The sequence below is a fragment of the Puma concolor genome, chromosome B2 (genome assembly GCF_028749965.1).
Source record: "Puma concolor isolate L17-30 chromosome B2, mPumCon1.1.hap2, whole genome shotgun sequence".
In the NCBI taxonomy this organism is placed as follows: domain Eukaryota; kingdom Metazoa; phylum Chordata; class Mammalia; order Carnivora; family Felidae; genus Puma; species Puma concolor.
In genome coordinates, this window is record NC_141671.1 from 75,227,574 (window position 1) to 75,233,630 (window position 6,057).

Sequence of the window (6,057 nt, forward strand, 5' to 3'; positions counted from 1 at the left end):
CCCATACCCTACCTCTTCTTAATGCATCACTGTCCTACTCAGTAAGTAGACAAGCAAAAAACAAAACAAAATTCACACCCACCACCAATGTTCTTGTAACTCAAGCATCACAGACCACTGATCCATTGAGGCTTTGCAATCCTTTCAGAATCATGAACATTTGCTCAAAGTTGCTTTGTTGTTAGTAAGAAAAACCTAAAGTTGTTTTTTTCCTGTGGCTTAACAAATAGCATCAAAGAACTTACGTTAATAGTTCACTTAAGTCACAATCAGACACCAAATTTGTTTTGATTTTTATTCATTTTTTTTTCCCAACGTTTATTTATTTTTGGGACAGAGAGAGACAGAGCATGAACGGGGGAGGGGCAGAGAGAGAGGGAGACACAGAATCGGAAGCAGGCTCCAGGCTCTGAGCCATCAGCCCAGAGCCCGACGCGGGGCTCGAACTCACGGACCGCGAGATCGCGACCTGGCTGAAGTCGGACGCTTAACCGACTGCGCCACCCAGGCGCCCCGATTTTTATTCATTTTTAAGTTATCTTCACTTCCAGGGTGATTTGTTGAAATTTGATAGTCTCTGTGGTTTTATAAATCACCCTAGGAAATGGTTCCTCACGAATTTGCTGGGGTTTTTAATAAGTTTACATGAGTAATGACTGTTAAAGTTTATTAAGAGCTTAATAAATATTAACTATCCATTGTAGTAATTACTGGCTCTTATTCAGAGTTGCTTTTGCAATGAGAGATGCTGTGAAAGGTCTCAAGGGAAATAAAAATGGCAAAGACAAGCCTGCCGCTTAGTAGAAGCCTTGAACTTCAACTTCTGAGTTTCTCCCGCAGTTTTCCAACCCCCAGTCCCGCCAGTAAGAGGGTATGCATGGGGCAGAGCTTAGCAGAGGGTCACAAGATAGCCTCTCAGGTTTTTGACTTGGTGGTTTTTGTTTGGTTTTATTTCCTCTGTGTTGTAGGTTCATTATTCCAAAACAGGTAGGGTCCATGTGACATGAGAGGGAGAGATACTCTCTGCCTGTAAATTTTCTTGGATGATGAAAAGCTCACCTCTTATTTCAAAGATACAAGAGAAACAAGGCTGCCTTGTTGATAAAATAACAGGCAGTCCTGCTCTTGCTCCTTTGCATTTCAAAACCCTTGTCCTTCTGAAGTTCAGAGTGCTAACCACACGGCCAATTCACCTCAGGATACTGCCAACAAACTGTGGACTTGCTCAGGCTGCTTTCCATGTCAGCAAGCTGGAGGAAACCAAAGAACAGGAGAGGAAAGACAGTGATTATGTTTGCCACTCGTTTAATAACATTTCAAGGGGTGATGTGGACAAGAGTGGGGAGCATGTTGTAAGATAATATGAACTGGGTCTTATCATTCCTCAGAACTTACCCAACCTCTTCAGCCAGGGTTGATTGAGTCAATTTAAAGAAACTGATGATCACATCTCTTTCACTCAGAATAGAATGATACAACTTAGATCCAACTAGAAAGATACAACCAGGAACTTAGATACAACCAGGAAGAATTAAAGACCAAAGCTTCAATATGCAGGTATTTTCAAAATCTTTGTCCCTAAGATCATATTTGACATGTCTTCTAATAATATCCTGAAAAGAACATAAAAAGAAAGGGCAGATGTCTGAGGAGGAAGTAACTTCATTGAAACCTGGGATCTGGGTGCAAGGCCACCGTAGCTGGGTGCCCCTTTACCAGCTATCTTCCTTCCTTCCTCCCTCGAGAATATTCAAAACAGGAATCAAATCCAAGGGCAGAATGTTCTGAGTTTTGTTCAGAATGAGGAGTCCAGCTTCTGTGTCGCTTTCTGGGAAGGTGTTTTCAGGAAAACTTATTCTCTTAGCATATTCACTTCTAAGAGCGTAAGATTTGACCCTGATTTATACTGATCATGAAACCAGAACTACCTCAGAATCATGACACAGAAAAATCATAAGTTCCTTGGGGTAAATTTGAGAAACAGGCAGTTCCTAACCAGTTGTAGAATCAAAGTTCATCTCCAAGACACTCTTGGGAACTCAGAATATATTTACCCATAGAGCTATGCCAGACCACCCAACCACGGCCAGTGGCACTCATCGCCTAGCCAAAACAGTGTGATACCAACAACATTCTAGAACCTCATTATCATCACTTCTGAGAAAACACATCACAAGTTCCAAACAGCATTATCAGAACCACATCCCTCTCACTCTCCTCAGTCCGTGGCAAGATCTTTCCCCGTCTTGCAATTCCCATCCCTCTGAGCCAACAGGAGGATTCCTCCCAGCAGCGGCCGGTGACAAGCCAGACCCAATACAGCTTGGTGTGGGGATCGAGGGCAAGGGCGGGGAGACTTAGCTTCCACAAGGCACACGGCATATACAGGGTGGGGGTTGGCTGAGGAGAAGCATCTAGCAGAAGAACAGGAGTACACGAGAATCTCCAGATGTGAGAATTATAGAGCTAAGCCCCAGTGAGGGCTTCAAGTAGAATTCTACAGGAACAGCCCCTACTGGGTCTGGTGGAGGCATGAGGAGGGCTCAGGCAGAGAGTGGTGGAAAGGACCAGATGAGGAAGGGCAGCAGTGCCAGCTAGTGGAACAGAGGATTAAGGGCAGTTACTTTCTTGGGTAATGGTTTCAGCAGGGGCTCCTTTGGAAGCCAAGAACAGTAGCATTTGAGATTTTCTGCTGTCTTCACTGGTGGAGACCTCTTGAAATGAAGCTTGCTTATCTGTGGTTTAGATCCACAACTCACTGGGCCCAGGTATCCCCTCAGCCCCTGCTCTGATAACCATGTCCTTGTCCTTCACCTTGACTAGGACCTCCCGTCTCAACACAGTCTTAGTGTTTATCCTTTGGCTCAAGCACCAGAGGGGCAGGTCAGTGATGCTTCTGATTTCAGAGCTGACTAGACCTTGGCCAATTTATAAGAACATATTCTAGAACCAAATCATTTGTCACCATATCCGTGGCCAGGAGAAGGCAAAGATTTCTGGGTTTTTCTCTCAAATACTGAAGACCCACTATGTGCTGGACTTACTTTGGTCTTGAGGAAACAAGAATCAATAGTAATGGTGGTAGGGTGGAACCTTTGGTGACAACACACCTGTAATACGATGTGGTAACTACCGTAGAAGCCGTTGGAATCAAATGCTATTGGATCAATAGAAGGGAGTCATTCTTCACAATAAGGTGTTAAAGAGACTGAAAGCAGTAGTGAGCTAGATTTGAAGCCTGTCAGGCCGCCATACTGAGTACAAATAGAACCACATCTGGAGGCACAAAGGGAGTGTGTCTGGGTGTAGCCGCCAAGATCAAAGTGATCACAGTTCCTCTTCCAAACTGGATTCTTTGACAACGAATTTAAACAGTTCTACCTAGATGCCAGTTCATGCTGTCCCAGAGCCACGCGATCTTTCCTTCTCACCTTCATCCCACAGATGATCTTGTTTAGGGGTCTCCGTGTAACAGGCAACCTGTTTTGAGAGTGAAGGACAAGAGCCAAGGTCTGTTGGACTGAACCCTGACGACTCTATCCCCTGACTTTCAACCTCTTTGTGGCTTAACTTCCTCATCTTTAAAACGGGGATTCACCAACCCTGCAGATTTGCTATAAGGGCTAAACGATAAAATGCATGGAAACTGTGGTACACTGCCTGGCAGAAAGTGGGCACTGCATACATGGAAATGGCTCGTTCTATTTGCCTCTTCTCCCTGGAGGCTGTCCTGGGGAAAGAAAGGAGAAGGTTGCTTTCCCTGTGATTCTTAGAAGTTCTGTACCTCACAGCCTATGTTCCCGTGCCGGCAGCTTCCCCCTCTTCGGGCCCCAGAGAAACGTGCTTACGAAATTACCGATCAGGACTTGGGCCACATCGTCCAGAGCCTGATACCAGGAGGCACCACCAGATGGTTTCTCCCTTCACCCGAGAGGCTCTAGGATTTCTACCATGTAAATATGCCTCACTGCCACATGTTGCCACCCTCGGGGAAGTGCTCCCTGTGGGGGCCGTGCCCTCTGGCCAGAGCCTGGGGAACAATTTCCCTTCTGTTTCCCAAGGACTGATCTGGTGCCATCCTGCAGCACATAAGGAATGTAGCCAGGGCAGGGCCGGCAGTCGTGTACAGGGCCCCACTGTCTCTCGGTCACATGCTGCCTCTGATGTCCCTTCCGGGAGCCTTTCCTCTGCCATGTCTAAATTCACACAGCTGTGGGATGAAGCTGTTGGGATGGAACAGGATGTACAGATACCAGTTTGTGGAGTGTTTACCCCTCCCTGTATTATTCTCTTTCCTCTCCCCACTTTCAACCAGGTAATAGGCTCCCATTGTTGTCTAGGGGTAGCAGGTGGTGGCTCTGAGTGTTTTGAGGGACGGAGGAGTGGGGGAGGGGTGCAGCAGCCTGCCAAGTCTCTGGCTTTCACTTTCTGAACATCGAAACTTTAAGAAAAATGGACAGCATTTGAAACAAATGAAAGGTTATAAAGAGAGTGTCTTGAGGAAATAAGGGCTGCACAGACTTCCCTCTCGCTTTCTGACTTTCCTTCCAAACTGGAAACAGAGACCCCAGATGGGAGAAGAGGAGCATGAGCAAACCCTTCGGGGCCTGTATTCATCTTCTATTGCTGCAGAATACATTACCACAAACCTAGCAGCTTAAAACCCTATTCATTATTAGCTCACAGTTCCACGGGGGCCGTGCCTTCCATGGTCCTACGGCTCACGGTTCTGCAGGTCCAGTACAGTGTGTGCTAGAATATCACAGGCTGAAACTGAGGTGTCAGCGAGGCCGAGCCTTGTCTGGAGACTCTGGGAGAAATCACTTCCAGGTTGGCAGAACCCAGTGTCTTGTGGTCTTAGGGCTGAGGCCCATGTTTCCCACTGGCTGTCAGTCAGGGCCGCTCTCCATTTTACCTTCAAGCCTGTGATGGTGTGTTGAATCCTTCTCATGCTTTGAATCTTTGATTTCCTCTCCTGCAACCAGCAGGAAAAAACACTCTGCTCTTAAAGGGCTTACATTATTAGGTCAGGCCCACCTGAATATTCTCTCTAATTTAAGGCCAACTGATTTGGGACTTGAGTTACACCTGAAAAATCCATTCACACCAGTCCCTAGATTATTGTTTTCTGAATAAGAAGAGGTATGTGTATTCCTAGGACCAGGAATCTTGGAGGCCATCATAGAATTCTGCCTACTGCAGTCCCAGAGCAAAGAACTGGACCCTGATGCTTGGCAGCACCGTTAAGGCTATGAAGGAACTGGCTGGGTGATGTGGCCAAGAACACAGGGTCATAGGAAGCCCTGCAAAGGTTCTCACGTGTTCTTGGCTTGGTTGTGAAACTAGTATGACAATATCCTCTCCCCAGTCCTGAAGCTACCATGTGGAACTAGACAGTGGACACCTGAGAAGTGACCAGTAGTAATCATATTCTTGAAACTAGGTACTGTGTCAAAGCTTAGACATGCAGTCAGAAATTAAATCGAGTTATGTACATTAATGACAGTGATATTTCTTGCACATCCACAAGATAGCAGTTGGAGACCTGATATATTTTTTCATTATTTAATGAATGAATGAACAAAGGAATAAAGGTAGTAATTAATAGTTTGCAGACGTTCACAAGAGCCACCGGCTCCTTGAATCAATCTCTTTCAGTAACAACAACAAAAAAAATGCATTAGGGCAGCTCTTCTTAAAATTGTGTTTGGAGAAAGGCTATTAACTATTATATAAAAAATAATTCTTGGGGTGCCTGGGTGGCTCATTGGTTAAGCATTTGTCTCTTGCTTTTGGATGAGGTCAGGATCTCATGGCTCATGAGATCAAGTCCTTTATCCATCTCTGTGCTGACATTGCAGAGCCTGCTTGGGATTTTTTTCTCTCTCCTCCTCTTCCCCTCCTCTGCTCACACATGTGCGCATGCTCTCTCTCTCTCTCAAAATCAATAAATAAACATTAAAAAATAATATTCTTTAATCAAGATAATTGGGAAAATGCTAGATCACAGTAGTAAACCGGTTTATTTCCTGAAGGATTTTTTTTTAACATCCTTTA

General features: G+C 45.3%; 1 long non-coding RNA gene across 1 annotated transcript; it reads right to left on the minus strand.

Annotated features, from left to right (window-relative positions):
• Positions 1-515: 515 nt before the first annotated feature.
• Positions 516-3,556, minus strand: LOC147581054 (uncharacterized). The gene is made up of 2 exons (XR_015250829.1): positions 3,432-3,556; positions 516-1,250 (listed from the first exon to the last, which is right to left on the minus strand). It is a non-coding gene; the product is annotated as an uncharacterized LOC147581054 (long non-coding RNA).
• Between the last annotated feature and the right edge of the window lie 2,501 nt (positions 3,557-6,057).